Source organism: Balaenoptera ricei, chromosome 3, assembly GCF_028023285.1.
Source record: "Balaenoptera ricei isolate mBalRic1 chromosome 3, mBalRic1.hap2, whole genome shotgun sequence".
Lineage (NCBI taxonomy): Eukaryota > Metazoa > Chordata > Mammalia > Artiodactyla > Balaenopteridae > Balaenoptera > Balaenoptera ricei.
In genome coordinates this window covers 26,469,850-26,489,015 of record NC_082641.1, presented here as the reverse complement: position 1 = coordinate 26,489,015, position 19,166 = coordinate 26,469,850, and the positions used below count along the sequence as shown (strand labels likewise).

The 19,166-nt window shown below is 38.8% G+C and overlaps 1 protein-coding gene across 2 annotated transcripts in view; it reads right to left on the bottom strand.

The window, feature by feature from the left end:
• CDH6 (cadherin 6) overlaps positions 1-18,952 on the bottom strand; it is a 127,067-nt gene extending 108,115 nt beyond the window's left edge. The window contains exon 1 of one of the 2 annotated variants that reach the window (XM_059916158.1): positions 18,780-18,952. The gene's annotated coding sequence lies outside the window, so the exon portion shown is untranslated. Of the gene's footprint in view, positions 1-18,528; positions 18,633-18,779 lie in introns of those variants that run through there. The other variant, XM_059916159.1, reaches the window with a different exon arrangement.
• Between the last annotated feature and the right edge of the window lie 214 nt (positions 18,953-19,166).

The following is a 19,166-nucleotide window of genomic DNA, read 5'->3' as shown; positions in this document are numbered from 1 at the left end:
CTGGGGAAGAAAGGGAGAAACACTTATCCATAGGCTCCAAGCCTTGATTTGTCAAAGATTCACCTCCTGAAACAAATCGCCTGCACTTCTGGGTTGTATAGGGGTTAGCATGGAACAGGTTCCTGTAGTGTCTCACTTTGTGGTATCAACAGATAAGCCCCAGGGCAGAAAGCAAGGTGTGCACTTGCAAAAAAGTGGGTCAGAATATGCGTACAACTGGTTGTCATGGCAGTGGCTGGAATGAGACACAGGGGAAGTTAGGAGATCTGAAATGGTGCCTGAGCAGTATCCGATGCAGTCCCCAAATACTAATATAACACATGCAGCCACTCACTGTTTTTAGAAAAAAAAGGTAAAACCCCTTAAATCTAAATTAATAATTTGAAAACTATTAGAATAAGTATTATGTTTAATAATGTAAATCGAGTGTATCATTAGTAAAACCATATTATAGAGTTAGAGAAATAGAGAATCAGACGCAGCTGGGTCTGTGTCTGTGTGTCTTATTTTTGATGAATATATTGTTAAAAACAGCCAGGAGAGACCTGCTGGTCTGACGTTTTCTCCACTCATGTTAGGGGAAGGACTGTGCAAAGGAATCAGCCTGGGCTTGGTGCAGAGCTACCTGGACTAGATTTCTGGGAAATCTAATGCCAGCTACAAAAGTGCCCCAACTGAGGAATTTAGGGATGAACCAGAGTCTCATAGCAAAAGCATGTCAGTTAAAGTTCTACCAATATGAGTGGTATATGTATACATTAGTTTTCCACGGCCTGCCATAGGGGACCTCAAACTTTTTGCTTTCATGTTAATCAAAATAATACTGAAAAAAATCTACGTATTTCTTCCACTTTGTTAACAGTTAAAAATATTTCACTGTAAGTTTAAGTTGTTGAAAATAATGTAATTTCTGGTCAATTGTAAATATTAACAGTAAAACAAACTATCAAATCACTCTAAAAATTTTCCAGTGGAATCTTAATACAATAGCAGTTCAACAGCTACAATGCCTCATCTAAAAATATGTGCACGAGATCATTTTAACAGTCTGAAATTTTATACCATTCCTTCTGTTATGAGCTCCTTTCCATTCAACTTCCCCCACATATTTTAATCTAATGTAATTTTTATGCTTGAATGTCTTATATTGATCGCATACACTTTGCAAAAATTATGTATATGAACTGAAATTTGAAATAACATTTTTTTCTACAAGTCTCTAAGTAATACTAATTTTATTCTGACTAGACTATTATTCTTATGACACAAAGCAACTTACACTGCAAATTTTTATAGTTATATAATTATATTTATAAACATAAAAGTAAACTTTATATGATAAAGTCTAATTCTCATAGATCTAGCCCTATGGGACTGCAAGCATAAACCCTGCTGGCCTCAGTGCCAGGCCATCCAGAGGTGTCCCCAGGGTGGCAGCCAGAAATCTGGGCTCCAGGTGAGGGTATAAGGCCCTGTCTGGGAGATACTGCCAGCTGTAAAGAGGTGGAGGTCAAGTGCAGAGATGATGGCATGCACTGGCCTTTGTTCCCTGAGAGCGGGGCCCTGGGACCCCAGTTCTGGGCCAGATCTGAAGCCTGCCCCTCAGCCCAAGTTCCAAGACAGACAAATAGGCCTCTTTCTTGGAACGGGTAGGGGGTTTCCCTGTGCTGTCCCCGCAGTGCCCAGGGTGGCAGCCTGCCAAGAACTCTTCCCGAGATCCAGGAACGTAAGCCCCCGTCACCAGAGGCGGGCAATTAAGAGGTGTCCTTGGGCGGTAGCCTTGAAAGCCCGGGCACCAAGCGTGCGTGAAAGCTCCCACCCGGAGACAGGCGCGAGGAACGGGGGGAGGGGGCGTGAGGAAGGGGGAGGGGCACGGGGAACGGGGGGAAGAGGCGCGAGGAAGGGGGGAGGAGGCGCGAGGAACGGAGGGAGGGGGGCGCGAGCGCGAAGGCGGGAAGATGGCGCCACGGCTGGGGCGCGGGCTGAGAGAGCTTAGAGGTGGAGCCTGCCAGCCTCCGTCTCAGGAGCTCCACAGCTGCCCCCAGCGTATGTGTCAAATCAGAGGCCTGCCCTTCAGGCAGAAGCTAAGCCGCGAGTCAAGCAAGTGAAGGGCTCCCACACGGATGCCGGCGCCCCTCGTCTCCGCCCGCGCTGGGCCTGCGGCAGGTGAGTCCTGCCCCTGCGAGCCCCGTAAGAGCCGATTCTCTGATCCGTCAGCCCTGTGGGACTGGTGGACCGGAGCCCGGTTGGTCTTCAGAGATATTTGGGGGGCCTCTCTTCGGTGCAGGTGCGGGCGGTGGGGTTCAAACCCTTCGCTCCTCAGGGAGAAGCTGCGGTTTTGAGTTCCCTCCCGATTTGCCGCGCCGGGGGGCTGCGGTTTAGGGCGGGATGGTGCCCCGACGTCTCCTACCTGTTTGCATGTGGGTCTTCTCTGGTAGGAGTTGCTCAGCCAGGTTTTGGGTTTTTCTCAGAGGAAGTAGTTCCGTCTGTGGCGGTAGGTTCCCTGTGTTCGCGGGAGGAGTGCGGTCGAGGCCGTCTGACGTCGCCATTTTGAACCAGAACCTTCTCGTTCCCCTGATTGAGGTGTTTTTGGTGGTGGAGCTGGTGTTGTGTGTCTGTTGTGTACGTGCATGTGTGCCTTCTCATGCCAGCGCCACGTGTTTCCGAGGCCAGAGTTGTGGTCTCTTGCTTTTTTCCTCCATTTGTTGCCACATGGGCAAGGGCAGCTGGCCGGCAGGTTAGAATAAGATCCCGAAGAGAATGATGTGCTGAACAGAACTCATATCTACAATTTTTACTTCATTTTGAATGCAGTTAGTTCACACCTTTGCAAACCCAAATGAGGAGCCCAGCTCGGGTTGCAGATTTTCTGGGGAACGGTGCTGAAGAGGTTTTGAGGAAATTCTGAATTTAAGCCACATTTGGCACATTCACTGTGTCAGCCAAAACCCGTTTCAGTGAGTAGAATTATGGGCATGTTGCCCTCAGTGGCACATTACGTTGGTGACATAAAAAATGTGCATCATTTCAATTAGTGAAATTTAAAAAAAAAACAAAAAACAAAACTTGTAGCATGTTAAAAATACCCAGGACCCTCAAATTGATTGAATGTTTGGAATAAGTCACGATAACAATAACAGCAGCAACAGAAACACCTAATATTTTGGGGGTGCTTCCTACATGCTTAGCATTATCTCAGTTACTCCTCACAACACCCTTCTGAAGTTGAAACTACCATTATCCTCATTTATAGGAGAAAAATGCACTAAGAGAAACATCCAACAGGGTCATCTGCCCAGCTGTGAAGTATTTGTACCTACACAGTCAACCTGGGACTCCCCTTGTCACGCAAAGTAGGACAGTTTAAGAGCTCAATGCCCCCTTTCCTCAAAATTTCACATGTAACTCATCTCCTACTTAAATTTGAAGCCTTTATGGTCATGGCTCCTTAATTCTGCCCCTAAATTGCTTGGCAAAAAAAAAGACGTTTTTATCATAGTTAAACAATTGCAGAGGTGAGTGAACTCATTGTGGCAAGGTCAGTTCTAAGGGAACACAAATAAGATGAAGAAAAAAATGTAAGATTTTAGACTTTATTACAGGATGTTCAGAACATCCTGTTGTGTGGCATACAGCACATCCACATAAATGCATTTGTAAAAAAGCAACCCCAGAACCTCACTTTTGCCTTAAATTACCAAAGTAGCAGGGGCAGCACTCTGTTGAGCTTTCATTTTTACATTTTGTAATTATTTTTCATACCGTTTTGACTTGGATTTAGATAAACATCTGCATTTCAGCTTAGTTGCCTTTCAAATAAAACCGAAAAGAAAAAAAAACATTCTTAAAGAAAGATTTGGGATATTTTTAGTAAGGCAGAGAAAAGAAAATTGTTTTGTGATGCTATTTTTAAACAACACTTTTTAAAGATTTCTTAAAGCTCCAGTGGTTAGGACAGTGCTAAAGGCAAAAATGTTGCTTAAGAAAACACTTCAGAAAATGCTAGAAAAGTTAAAGCCCAGGCCAAGTCCCTTGAGAGCAAGGAGAGTGCTCACATGGCATGATGTCCTTTGAATCTCTTAAGATTATTTTCTAAATGAGACTATGAGAACAAAATGAAATTATATTTCCCTTCCAGCTAGTTAATCCTCAATTCCCTAGATGGAAAAAATGTTTTCTTTTTGGACAGTGATGTATTTCTAGTCAGTAAATTCCCCCCCAAAATACACCAAAAACCCACTTCATGCACAGAGTAAAATAAAAGATAGGAACAGAGGTCATTAAAATGGTTTAGTATCATTCTAGTTGCCATTTTGCAGGTACTCCTCACTTGATGGAATAGGGGGGTTTTGGTCTTATTATCTATTACCTCTAAAGCTATGGTTTATGAAACTGAATTCCATTGAATCCCTCACCTATGTAACACTTAGATTTTCACTTAGAATAATACTGATTCTCGGGCTAAATTGTAGTAGACAGGGTTTGTTAACTACCCAACGTCCATTTCTCATCTTCTTTCTTCCTGATAGAATCACAGTTTTGTCTAGGTATCTTTCCTCCCCCAAACACACACACACACACACACTCACACTCACACATACACACAAATCAAGGGAAGCTGATCCCAAGAATAGATCTTTAGTCTAAAAAGCCAATTAGCACATGGGATTTCCCAGCAATTAGTAATATATTGAGTGGTCATATGTCCTGAACTGGCTCAGTCTGACTGAAGGATACTACCCTTAATCCTTGATTGTGAGAGAGGTTTTTCTCTCTCTTCTGCTAGACAAAAATAAGGAAGGATGTAGTCCCAGTAGCCACTGGCAATCATCTTAAAGTTTGAGGGAAATCATTGGTTGAATGTCATTGATGCTGAAGATGGCAGGAGGGATAAACAGAAAGATCTAGAGTTTTTGATCATTCCAGTCATCTATGGATCACTTGGAACCTGTGTTTCTATGGACTGTCTCTTTTGTAAAATATAATTGTATTTATTTCTTTCCAATTTGAAATGGGATTTTTTTCTCACCCATAGCCCAAAGCATCCTAATACACAAGCTGAAAATACTTGGTGAGAAAGAGTAAGAATTAATCAGATTTTTAGGATGCTGAACATGAATTACTATAGCTTACTTTTGATTGCCTTTCCTCTGTTAGTAGGCGTACTTACTGGCTTCCCCTTTACCCGGAATAGCTTAATCACTCCGGAAAATCCTTTAATTCTCTACTTATCATTCTAAAGTTGGGGATGTGAAGTGTGGGAGAGGCTGCACCTACAATGTTTAGGTTACTTGTGTTAACGCAAGATGTTACTGATTGAAAGTGTTAACCAAAGGAATGGTGTAGAGGCAGAGAAGCAGTGTTGGGACTCACTTTCCTAACTTTTCTGAACCCATAGTTCTACTCCCTTTCCTTGGAAGTTACAATTTCCCATAGTGGTGAGATATAAGAGACAAATTGTCCAGAATGTACCATGGTACCTATTCTGCTCTAGGAAATCCACTTACGTAAAACAAACTAACTTCTATTGATTAGTAAGTTTAAAATTCTCCATGTACCTTTGACTTCAGGCTGATGGATATCACACTAAATAGAGGAAGTATAAAGAACATCATCCAAACCTCTCCCACTTCATCTCAAACCTTACAAAACACTTTGCATGCTCAGAGAGAGCTGGGCTGAACTGCATATTTCATTGCCAAATAATATTCATGAAGATCCCATTCCATGCATTGACTGCCACTTAAGGAATGAAACAGGACTACATAATCAGTTGAATTTAATTCAGTCTATTTTGTGCAGTCCTGTTCAAGGTTATAACAAGGTATGTAGAATCTGGTATTAGACTTCCTATAGAACCTCAAGAAACATGTCTAGGGTAGGAATTTAGGGGAAAAATGATTTTGCTCATAAAACATGTACATAAGATTGTTTTGTAGATTCCATTTGATGTACTATTATGGGTAGATAATAAACCAAAAGATAACCAAGGTTTATCATGCTAGCCTACACACCAAAGAGAGAAAATATACACAGCTCTAGTTTTCAACCTGAACACATTAATAAAAGCTCTAAACAATTCTATGCCTTGGGGTGGAGTGACCAAAGAAATTGCAACTTTTAGATAAGAAAACATCCCAAATAAAAAATTCAAGTATTGTATTAGGAGACCCATCAGTGATGTGGTCTGTAACCCTATTTTGGACATTTGGCCGCAGGCACCAAGGTCATCCTGGGGCCATCACCCTTCTGTTGGGTATACCCCTTTGTTCTGGGCTGTCTAGGAGGCTGGCACTGACCTTTCTTGCTTGTTAAGTGTATTCCTGCAATATGTTCAAAGGAAATCAGGTTACAAGAAACAAAAACTAACATTCAACATGAATAATGTAAAAGCATATAAAGGTAGTCCAGAATTTTATAATGAATACTCTCCATTTCTTCTTTCAACAAACATCATTTGTCAAAAACAGTGCTAGGCCTTAGTGATAAATGTAAGACCCAGAGGCCTTGTTCTCTAGGTACTTACAGTGTGATAGGTGAGACCTGAACAATCTTGTAGATGCTTTTGAAACAACATGTTTACAGTTGTACTGAGGCTAAGTAAAGGCTATTATAAGATCATGCAGTGAAAAATCTAAGCTGAGTCCAGGACAGGTGAGTGGAAGTCAGGGAAAGTTTCCTAGACAAACAGATTCTTGCCCTTTTCCTTGAAGATCCAGTGCCATTCGGTCAGTGAAGATGAGGGGGGACACTGGAGGTAAGCAACCTGGACAGCTGTTCCGGTGTACACCAGCTGAATATTAATACTGGTACTGAGCTTGGGTGTCAACACATTAAAGTCTAGGTTTAGCAATGGTAGACCTTAATCTATTTCATGACTGAAAGATTGAATCCTGACAGAATATCTATCTATTCATTGAATAAGTTTCTAAAATGGCAGTTTCTAGCAGTATTATTTAATACAAGCATACTTCCTTTTATTGCACCTCGCTTTATTATACTTCCCAGTTACTGTTTTTGGCAAATTGAAGGTTTGTGGCAACTGTGCATTGGGCAAGTCTGTTGGTGCCATTTTTCCAACAGCATTTGCTCACTTTGTGTCTCTTTGTCACATTTTGGTAATTCTCGCAATATTTCAAACCCTTCGCCAGCAAAAAGATTACGACTTATTGAAGGCTCAGGTGATGGTTAGCATTTTTTAGCAATAAATTATTTTAAAATTAAGATATGTACATTTTTAAAGACATAATACTATCTCACACTTAATAGAGTACAGTATAGTGAAAGCATACTTTTTATGTGAACTGGGAAACCAGAAAATTCATGTGGCTTGCTTTATTGCAGTTGTCTGGAACCAAACCTACAATATCTGAGGTATGCCTGTATTAAATACATATTGTAACCAACTGGATGTCATGGTGTTATCTATGGCACCCAACGCAATGTCTTGTACTTAAGTGTTAATTAAATGGTTATTGAATTAAATTGAAATGCCATCACCTAAATCTTAAATTTCTTGTGTAAAATGATTTCTTGCTGAAAAGTATTTCTACTTTATATTGTACCACAAACTCATTGGGGGAATTGTAGGGATTAGTGAAAGAAACAACATGAAAGTATTCTGAGGCATTCTATTAAAAATAAAACTGTACTAAGCTTTTGGTAGTGAAGAGGGATGTGGTGGTTCTTTCTAAACTGGGGCAGGAGGTCAAAAACCAAAATCTTAAATTGAATAGAGACCCTATAAATCATAATATACTGAAACTAAAGGCTAATTTCCATGTTCATGTAAGATGCAGGTATGGGGAGAAGACAAATATAATCAACTCTGAATGTCCTATTCATTTTATACAAAGCTGGCACTATTGATTGGCCTTTTATTACTAGAGCAAGCTTTCCTTCACTTTGCTGTCTTCCTTCACTTTGTTTTCAAGTTCTGGCTTCATGCTTAGGAAGTCCATTACTATCCCAAGATTATAAATATATATTTACCTAATTGTCAGTAAAGTTACAGTTTTATTTTGTACTCTTAATCTTTAGTTCTTATGGGATTTATCTTGTATAGAATATGAGGAAAGAATCTGTTTCCCTCAAAGTGCTAGTGTATGTTGTCTTATCACCCAGTGTCTCTCCAGGACTGGGCACAGGAGGGTCTCAATAAATATTATAGAATGAATAAATTAATGAATGCTGAGTCTGAACCTTCCAAAAACTCTTGCCAGGTTTCCCTTGGGACCAACAGTAAGTGATTGTAAGACTGACTCAAATTAAAGTGAAAAGCCTGGCCTAAAGCTAAAAGGCTTTTGTGAGGCTGATATCTGCTGCTTTGGGCTATAATTAATTGATCTAACTTGTTGTGGGAATATACTGATGAATTCATTGAGGTATGAAAGGGAAAGATGTTAATTATATTTTTTGAGTCCTGAGAAAAATGTACGCGTTATATATATTGCATATATATGTACGTGGATATATATATGTGTGTGTGTGTGTGTGTGTGTGTGTATATATATATATATATATATATATATATAAATCTCTACACCTTTGACATTATTTTTGGATTTGAGATATAAACATTTGAATCTATCCATCTATCTACCATCTATTTGGGTATATATACATACATATATATTAAGCATAAGAGGCACTAGAATTTAATATTTAAGAGTCTGGGCTATCAAGACTGCCAGGATTTAATTTTAGCTCTGACAAGTACTAGGTGTATGACACTGGGCAAGTTGCCTAAGTGCTCTGTCTCCCAGTTTTGTCTTTAAAATTGGAAGATTGACAGTATTTACTTCAGAACATTGTTGTGAACATTAAATTCACGTAACCATTTAGAATAGAGCCTGCAATATTGTAAGTGCCAAGTGTTAGCTTTTATTATTATTCTACTCATTTTTCCCAATAATCTTTCTTATTTTTTCTCAAGTAATAGATTCAAAATATTTTAAAAAGAACATTTAGGATTATTTGAATGAGAGGTAAAAAAAAAAGTCACTTAGCAAAAAAAGCAACTGCTTTATTTATCATAGAAAATATACAGTAGCACACATGGATACTAAAACTGTAAAAGAAAAAAAATTCAGAAAGAACAATGTTTAGTTTAGGTTTGAATTCTGAAAAATAAAATACGTAAATTGAAAGTGTAAACTCAGAGGTAACATCCTGTTTCCAAACACAAATTAAGAATTAAAAAATCAAAATGGCAGACTTCTGTTAAACTGTTTAGGAAGGCATAAATTGTTAATCAGGCTCAAGGCAACATTGTTTAATACCAAGTTTAATAAAAATCTGCCTGGAGGAAGAAGAGGTCTGGTGGCCAATTTTGAAAGCTGAGTAGCTCTGTTTACATGCCTAGTCCCTCTAGCTCTCAGGACACCATTGATAGGGTTTTCCTTTCAAACTGACTCCTTTTAAAGGAGTCAGAATTATTAAAAATTATAGCACAGGATAGAAAAGTTATATTTTTTCACTGGTGTGAATAAACTTGAAAAGGAAATAAATTGGAGAAATATTTAAGAGAATCTTTTGCAGCTTGTATGAGAAGAATTTCACAGTAAGCATTTATTGAGCCTTCACTATATGCTTACATTTGCTAGTGATGCCTTCATCTTAAAACTGTGATCTTGAGATGGAAGAAGTGATATTTTAAAACCATTTTCTCCTTTCTTCCCAACCTGTATTTATTCATTCCACAAGGCATCTTATATTTGTATCATGTGGGCTCTCGCTGTACAGGGAATCAAGAAAATTTCCTAAAGTCTTGGCATTGTTTTTAGGAGCACTTGTCAATCAGGTGAAAACTAAATTGGAAAGTATTTGACAAGTGCAGTATCTTCTGAGGAGTTGGAGCCTTGTGGCTGCTTCTTTGGATTGTTGAGCCCAAATTTCACTTGCTTTAAAGTCTTTCTTGATAACATCATGGATATTATTGCCTATTTCTTAATTACAAAGCAGGGCAGGTTTGGCTCTTGTTTTCGTGATTGGTTTCTCTAAACAGCCATGATTATCATATGGAGAAAGAAGAAAAAATAAGCAATTAAAAAATCTATCTTAATTTAGTGACAAATTGGGAGGCAGACATATGCTCTATTAATGTTCAGAACATCCAGGGTGCAAAGCGAACTTCTTGTTGTTTGGTGCACAATTAACCCAGCATAGGGTTTCAATAATTTCTCCCCTCTCTGTCCACTATATAAAAATTTTCATTACATCACATTAAACTCAGTCGCTTGAGAGCATTTTACTCTTATGTAGCTTTCAACTTCATATTTTAAGTAAAGTAACTGTCCTATTTAGCATTCTATTTGGTGAAAAAGTGGTTATTCACACGATTACTAGATATCTAGCAGTGTCCTTCCCTCTATTGGGTCATCTCTTAAACTTAATTGCATTGCTTTTTAGAACACAAAGTACACACATGTTTGAATTCAAGGGGGGAAAGTTAAAACATAAACCATGGTGCTATTTGTAAAGATATTTTGGAATGTGGCATCTGAGAATTTAAAAGCACATTGAGGAAGAAAGGGAAGCATCGTGACACAAAATTTTAAAATATGGGACCTGTATTTGGCATGCCTGCACTTATTTCAAAGGCAGTTTACCTGCAGGTAAATACATGTTCCTTGAATGCAAAAATTATTGCAGAGCTGGTACTTTCTGGATCTGGAGGTTTGGGACCACCTCCTCTTGATGACAGTTACCAGTAAATGACCCCTTCATTCTGCTGTCTTAATTAGGACCTGCCCCAAACACCTCTCTTGATAAAAAGGAATATGAGTCAGAAAGAGAGTAAAACTGTGGCACTGATCTTTATCACAAGGCCTTCCTCATAGAATTTAATTCTTTATGAAACACTGACAAAATCCCAACTAGATACTTTTGTACAAGTAATTTACTAGCGAATAATTGCTGGAAGATATAGTAGCTCTACTTGATTCAAATTAGGATCAGCAGTCATATACCAGTCTTGGTGAATTTTATCATTTTACATTGGTGATTACTTAGTCTGACCACACGGTTTTGATCAGTGTTAAATCAGAACCTGTTGCTAAGAAGAGATTAGAATATTTTAGTTGAATGTGAAATTGAGCAGTGCCAAACATTTTATAAAATGGATGATAGTAGATTAATAAAACTCTCTTTTTTTAATCCTGCAAAGGCGGTTTATGCTTTGCAGCTCAAAATATGATAAGCTCATTTTCATGACTGAAATCTGTACTATAAGCTAGAAGGCAATTGCTTTTTGATGTAACAACACATACCTTAAAATACAAATTGACACCTTAGAAAATTTGTGTTAGTTCACAGTTATATGTAGTTCACTTTTAGGAAAAAAAGATACCCCTTTAATAATGTGTACAGTTAAATTGAGCTGGGTTTTTAAAAAAATTAGATATAAATTTAAAAGTTCTTGTTTTCTACTGAATAATCCACTATGTAATCAAGTAGACGAATTCATTGCTGATGACACATTCTGGCCATCATCTTGGCAAAGCACAATTTTGGAGGACCTATTAATATAGTCAAAGGTTGTATTAGTATTCCAAATGTTATTATTAATCTCTATAAAGCTTAATTAAGGGATCAAAAGATAACTTTTGTTTGAACGACTTTATATTTTGGGCCATCTATTTGGCTTATCATTGTAATTCCCCTTTAGTTTTTACTCATCCAAACAAGTAAAAGACTAAGTCAATCATTTTACAGCATTATGTTATTCATTATCTAACCCAGTGGTCCTCAGACTTTTGGATTTCACGGAACATTAACAGTTATTTTTTTAAAGGGGGGAGGGTTGACATTGGGTTGCTTGCAGATTTTAATTTTGTCAAGGGAAAAAAACAATATAATTTATCGATACACTTTCGTGAAAAAACTGCCATTGTAACTCCAAAGAAGTGGGAAGGTCACTGAGTCCTTAAATTGAATAAATTGAGAGTTATGAAAAACATAATAAATAGGTTGTCATCATGTTTCATATCTGATCACTGACCAATAAACTTTTTCTTTTTTGGGCAAAGATGCACACTTGACTTTGGATAGCCTGAGGAATTACTGATTTAGATAAAGTTCACTCAAAATTACCCTCAAGCCATTACAAATAAAACAAAAACCTACATTTTTATCATGTGCCCCAAGTAGTGGTCAAAATTTTGAAGGAAAATTTTAGTTCTTCTTTGCAATAGGAGCTTTACAAAAGGTATGAACACATAAAATTCCTAAGGATATCTAAATCCTTCTTTTCTCCATAAGTTTCCATGCCTGCTCCTTCACAGCATATTTGTAAATAACAATATTATAGATTTAAATTTCCTCTTTCAATTTTTAATGCCAGAATTGAGTGGAGATGATAAAAAGTCATAATACTCCACAACTAGAAGTCAAGTTACAGAAGACATAGATAGAGATAAAGAACAAAATGAATTTAGTTTATCCATGGACAAGTCACTTCATCTCTCTGGTCATCAGGTATCTCAAATGTAAATGAGGGGCGTTGGGTAAAGTCATCTCTAAGCTCCTTTCTGTGTCTCACATTCTCTGAGTATATTTCTAATTGTCAAACTGTCCATGAAGGCTGGATTAACTACATGACTTTTTGAATGGTGGTAATAGAAAGAATAGAGTTTAATGAAAATGGCTTATCACTGTCAACCACATATAATATTATTGTATTGTTAAGAGGATGTCTTTCTTCCTTTCTCCTTCCTGCTTCCCCACCTCATCCCTTTTCTTGTAAAATTTTACCTGGTAAAGACATGATTCAGAACAAACACTGAACTGTGATGGGAATGAAATAACAAAACTGTGGTCATAAAAGAAGAAAATAACTATTTTTACCCACCAGAAAAGGAAGGAAATAAATACAGTCTTATTCAACTCTACCTACAGTCCCCAGAGCTATGCATATAGTGAGTTTGTCAATGCACTAAGAAAGGACTGAGGCCCTCAGGGGGTGCAGTGAGGTTGCGAAGCCCCCTGTCAATGAAATAAATAGTTATCATGTTTAGCTACCTTCCTGAAGTATCCCCTCCAACTTGAGGCCCTCTCTGAAGGCAAGAGAAGATAATTTATTCTCTTATAAAAAATACCATTATTATGCTCAGAAAAATGGCCCACACAATCCTTTTTACTACAATTATAAACTCTAATCCATACTTCCAAGTGGTTTTTAAAAACTGAATAACCTACAGACATTTTCCTCAGCCTTAAAAATCTGCTTTGCTCTGCTCAGAATAATCAAATCATTCCCATGCTCTCTGCTGCTTTGTATTTCTCAGAGAGTCACACTTTTACTTCTAAGATACCAGAAGTGTTTGTTAACAGCACATTCATTAAGTGCTTGGCTCAAACAAATTTCCTAGAAATTCAAACCAAAAAAGGGCTTAAAAGGATACAAGTATAACATTTTCCTATTGACTTACTGTATAATTATTAACATACAGAATGCATGTAAAATACTTAGAACAGTGTGTGACATGTAGAAAAGCTCAGTAAAGGTTTATTATCATTTACTTTATAATTATCATCGTCACTATTTGGATGTATAAAAATTCTGAGCTTACTGGTATTTTTTTAATCTTGGCTGAATATATATATATATATATATTCACATACACATTTTAAAACATATTTGCCATATTTGTTATCAGTCATGTATGGGGTAGGGGTGTGCTGTTCTGCTAGTTCAGTCTTTCTTCACGCTATACCACATACAGAATCCAAATGAATGACTTATATTTGGTCTTTATCACTTCTGGATACTTTGGGTTGCAGGTGTCAGAAGGACACACAGTATATCTATTTAGCTCGCAGGACAATAAAGATAATAGAAGGAAAGGAGTCGATATTCTTCAAAGCACTAAGAAAACCTTTCTTTGATTCTGCTGGGATTTCAGACCACTTTTTAAAAATGTACTCCTCTGCTTATTTTATGATCCATGCAGGATCATTTCCTTTAGATGGTGATTTTTTAAAGGATAACTTTCAAATTTGCATTCCATGGTAGAGAAGCATAGTATTTATAAACATGTTAATGATGTAATCATGTTTATAAAGTTGTATTTAATAGTAGCAATATTTATAAAGTGGAAAATGCACCCTGTATAAAAATGGCAATTTTAATTCTATTTCTATTCATATGTTTTCCTCTTATGTAAAAATTCACCTCCTCATCTCCTTTCATTTTACTCAACTGGGACACGTCCTCAATTTAATTTTTTCTTGCTGTTTTCCATTCCTATCATTTATTAGGTCTCCTGAACATCTTTTGGGCAGATCTACCAAATTAGGGAATTATAGAAGGAGAAAAACACAGTGCTTTTTCAAGTGATGAAATATGAAGATAAATTATACCCTGTGGTGTGGCTAGCTTTATGTTCCTCATCTTCTACCTGAGTTGTTCTCTTCCACAAGATAGCACTGAATATGGTAGGAAAAGCTTGGGACCCATGTTGCCCATTTATACTGCACATCAAATTTAATAGTAACATTCTGGCTTTAATTAAACTCTTCCTCTTATAAATCTCAGCAAGGTGATCTGATTAATAGAGGAAATGAGCACCCAGCAGTTTTAGTGTAATGATATTAAACAGATGAAACAAGGTAAAATAATCTCTAATAATCTGTGAGAATGGGGGACACAGAACCCTCTGCATATGCGTCCACTGCATGTGTGCTCACAGCATTCATTCTTCAGTTAGTTTTCTTTGTTGGAAGAGTTAAAAATTTCCTGGATAGTTCAGTCTTGAACGGTTAGAATACAGACTGTATCTGGTCCCCTCTGACCTAATCATTTTGGCTTAAAGAGCTTTACTCCATTTACATCTGTAGTAAATGAAGGTGTACCACCTTTTTGAAGGATTATTTATACTTTCCCCCTCTTACCTTCTCTCTCTACTTTGTGAGTGATGGGGTTATAAAGACTATCTACTTTTGGCTGTATACCTTAATTAGGGAAAACCTTGAGGTTTCTCATCTGATTGCTTTGAAAAGGGGAGCATTCCTTAGGAATAGAAACTTTAAAAAATGTAGGCCGGTTTAATCTTCATAAGAGGAAAGCTCAAACAAAAATATTGTTTAGATCTAGGAAACTCTCTCAAACTCTCATCTGTGTTCAAAATAAAACAAAAAATCCTCATGGAGAGAAAAAAAGAAAAGAATGAAGAGAAAAAAAAAAACAACCCAAACCCTACGTTTCTTTATTTCTTCTCTAAACAGTGTCACAACTGGGTGCTCTGTGTGTAGGTGAATTTTAATTTTCTTCTTTCAGCAACTTCACTATTAGCATGATGTTCTTGAGTCTTTGTATTTAGAATCATTATTCAGAAAAAAATTTAAACCAGGAAGGTTTGATTATCTACATTTTCACCTTTTTGTGAAGCAAATAAGGTAAGCTCAGTAGACGCTAGCTAGGCTGAAACACTATTAAAAAATGCAATTCAGACTGAGTTACTGCTCGTTATTTTTATAAGCGAGACCCTAATTCTGATCGACCCCAAAGAATGGGCTGCTGTGACTAAGCTAGCAGCAGAAGCAACTGGCTTCTGCCGGATGTTATCTCATTTGGAACACATTTCAAACTTTAGAACAGATTTTTAAATTGGAAGTTGAAACCTGCAGACTGTCAGCAGAAAAGGCTGATTCACCACTGTAGAACTTATCTTACTATGAGTTCCAGGCAGAATTTTTTTAAGGACTAGGTTACCTAAAATGTGTTGTGATACATCAAAGAGAGAAATAAAGAACCCTTCCTGGAATAAGAGTGACACATGCATCTAAGCATCTTTTGGACTTTTAATATATGCTTATTTGAATGGGGACTTCTTTAAAATAGAAGCCTCTAGTTCAGTATAACTTGTGTATGTTCATGGATCTCTGAAAGGTTAATTAATTTTTTTCTGCAAATATTGCTTCATATATGCAATATGAACCCCCATGGTGGGGGTTCTTCATGTGGAGCTTTTTGAGCCATTATTATTATTGGGTAAATTTGAGTGAAAGAAGTACAGTCTTGGCAAAGTTAAAAATAAGGAACATCTTATATTGATAGTGAAGGGAAAGCTGTTATGTGTGTATTATTTTAAATAACAAAATCCATGATGCAACTGAACTGCAGGGAGAAATGCATGGTGTAACCCACTAGAGGTCCCTTCCAACTAAAAAAAGTTTACTTAGTTCAAAAGATTTAGCCTCTGTAAGTTGGCATTCACGACTGCAAAACGAGTAAGGGCCAGAAGGGGGGACTGCACATTTTACTTCCTTAGGGAGAAACATGGTTTCATTCAGGTTATTTGTCATATTTTATCTCTTTTTTTTATCCTTATGTAGCACAATCACTCAATTAGCTCTAGTTAGATATTCAGAACCTGTTGTTCCAAGTTACTGATACATTTGTAAAAAGGAAGTGTCATTTGATGTCCTGGTACTGTAGTTGTGCTTTCTAGAGATATTAGCCGTTTGAAGTATCTCAGAGCAATATTTTGCAAGATAGATTTTTGCTTAAAAAGGAAGAGTGCCTCAGATTAAGTTTTTACTTGCAAAGCTGATGGAAGTGGTGGGTGGAGGAGGTATTATACACATTTTCTGATAGTAGGCAACTTGGTAGAAAATGATTATGTTTCTATATATTACCTTTGCAGAGTTAGCATTAAGAAATGTAATTGCAATAAATTGATGTAAAAGCCAGATAGTAAAGGGCTAAAAGTCCCTATAGAGACACCAGTCTGTCATTTATAATGGTAGCAAAAGATAATTGTAGACAAGCACAGAAGAACTAACCATTGCTGTTTTCCTTCAGAAATGTATTGCTGCTTCTCATGTTTTTCTGAAGACATGGGTTACTTCCTCTGCTTCTAAAGTATGCCATGAACCATCAAAACAGGTAGAAAAAGATCTGCCTTTTATTTCCCCCCAATACCTTTTTAATTAGAGCACACCAAAGAGCAAAAGGGGGTGAGATACAATCCTGTGTGACTGCATTTTCCAGTAAATTGTTAGATTTCTTTTAAGTTTCTGAGCTCTGCATTGAAAATCTGGCCTCTGGCATAAACTTTGCCCTCCTCCTGCTTGATCATATCCCTTTCTTCACACCACTTGTTTTATGGCTCTCTAAAAAAACAGCCAGCACAGAGCTGTGCAAGTGCTGATACACAAAGGATGATGCTCAAGCCAAACTGGAAGAGATTTTTTTCTTCTAAAGTAAAATACCAAAGGTTTTCCTTTTCAGGGACAGGCATCAGCAAGAAAAGAAAGGAAATAAGCAATCCTTGGTAACCGTTTGTATAAGCTTATTTGTTCTTCATTCTTAGAAGAGTTGTGCATTAACAAGGTATATCCCTGTGTTCCTTTTCCCACACAGGGAGGATTTTGCACCCCCTGGATTATAACCACTCAGAAAGCCCATATTTTGCATGTGCACCCCTCCAAAGCAGTCAGACATGTACATATCAGCCACTCCAGCAACATTTTTTGCAGGAAAAAACCTCTTCTTTCCCACATTATGTGCTTCAGTAAGTGAAAATGAATATTGGCTGAGACACGGGATAATACACCTCCATAGTGTGAATATCATAATTAAAATGTCTTTACAAAAAAAAAAAAATGAGAGGGAGAGAGAAATGTGTGGCTATTCCAGATGATTAAACTTCTTGGTACTTGGATGTTCTCTGTAGTTCACTCAGGTGAACAGCCCCTTGCACTAACAAGGACCTGCATATAACTTCCCATAAAATACAGATTTTATTGCAGCAGTGACAACACTTCTGAGTACGACGCTGACCTTTCCAGCATCTCCCATCTCGAGATTTCCGATAACTGTGGGCATAAGAATAACTACAGAAGTAATCCCAGCTCTGCAATACACAACATAGCAACGTTCCCTCTTATTAAATTCCGTAATTAACGCATTGGGGGCTCCACTTTTCCTGCATCGGACACCTAAAACCAGGCGCACTTGGTTTGTTCTCCAACCAGTCCGGGGAAGGCGTTATCCCCCAGATTTGTGCCTGGCCAGCCTTGGAAGAGCACGAGCGAGCTCCGTCTTCCATATGACTTTTCCCTGGACGGTGTGCTCCATTTTCAGAGTCCAACGTTGGACTTTCCTTGCAACCTAAGCATTTCTGCCCTATGTGAGCCGGCAGGCGTTGCCCCCAGCGTGCAAGCTAACAGTTTTTTTAAAGCTTCTTCTCTGAGACAAATCATCTCTTTAGCCGAAGTTTTCCTTATTGGGAGCATTCGGGAGTTCTCAAGCTACCTAATTTTCTGCTTTAGCCCACAAACCAAGAAATGTAACTCGGCCAAAGCAGTCCCTGCACAGACCCTTGTAATGTGGGCAGGTGGGAATAAATCAAGCCCCAAACGGCTCTGCGGGTCCTGCACGCACCAGCGCCCTTGGTAATTGACCAGCCAACTTTGCAAATGCCGGAGCTCCCTTGGCAGCCTCTGCCGGCGGAGAGAAAGACAGTGGGTTCTTCCCGGCGGCCCCGTCACATATGCCCCCACCAAGCCCCGCCGCGGTCTTACCAGAAGGCGGAGGAGCGGCGCCGAAGCTCCCCGGGAACCGGCGCCCGTTCTGGGCAGCGGCAGCAGCGCCGCCCGCGCAGCCGGACCCGAGCGCCCGCCCCGACCTGGGCTCGCAGGCTGAACATCCCTCCCAACTCCAGCGTGCGGCACCCAACGGGCGGAGATGGCTCTCATTCTGATTGGCTTCCATCAACGCTACAGAATTAAAAAAAGAAAAGGCATGCACCATGGCCAACTGAGACCGAACCCACCTCTGCTCGCCTTCCTGCGCCCGGGGAGACCCTGCGACCCGCCCAGGCTGCTCCTGCCTCCGCCGACGCTGCGGTCGCCCGCTCAGCGGTACTTGCTGTCGCGGCTGAAACTGCAGCTCTCGGGACGAGAAGGTTACGGGCTCGGGAGAGCTGGCTCTTGTGGGCACACACTGATTTGCAAGTGAATGAAGTGGGAGGGAGCAAAGAGAGGAGGACTTTGTTAGAGAGGCCCAGTGCCTGCCCCCGCCCGCCCCCTCCCCTTGACAGAATGACTCCCTGTGTTTGAAGTCCTGAGCAATTCGCTCCCTGTAACACTCCCTCTGCCCCAGGCTTTCCTTTCTTTTCCTTTCTTATTTTTTGGAGGGTAAGACATACTCAGAACTTGCA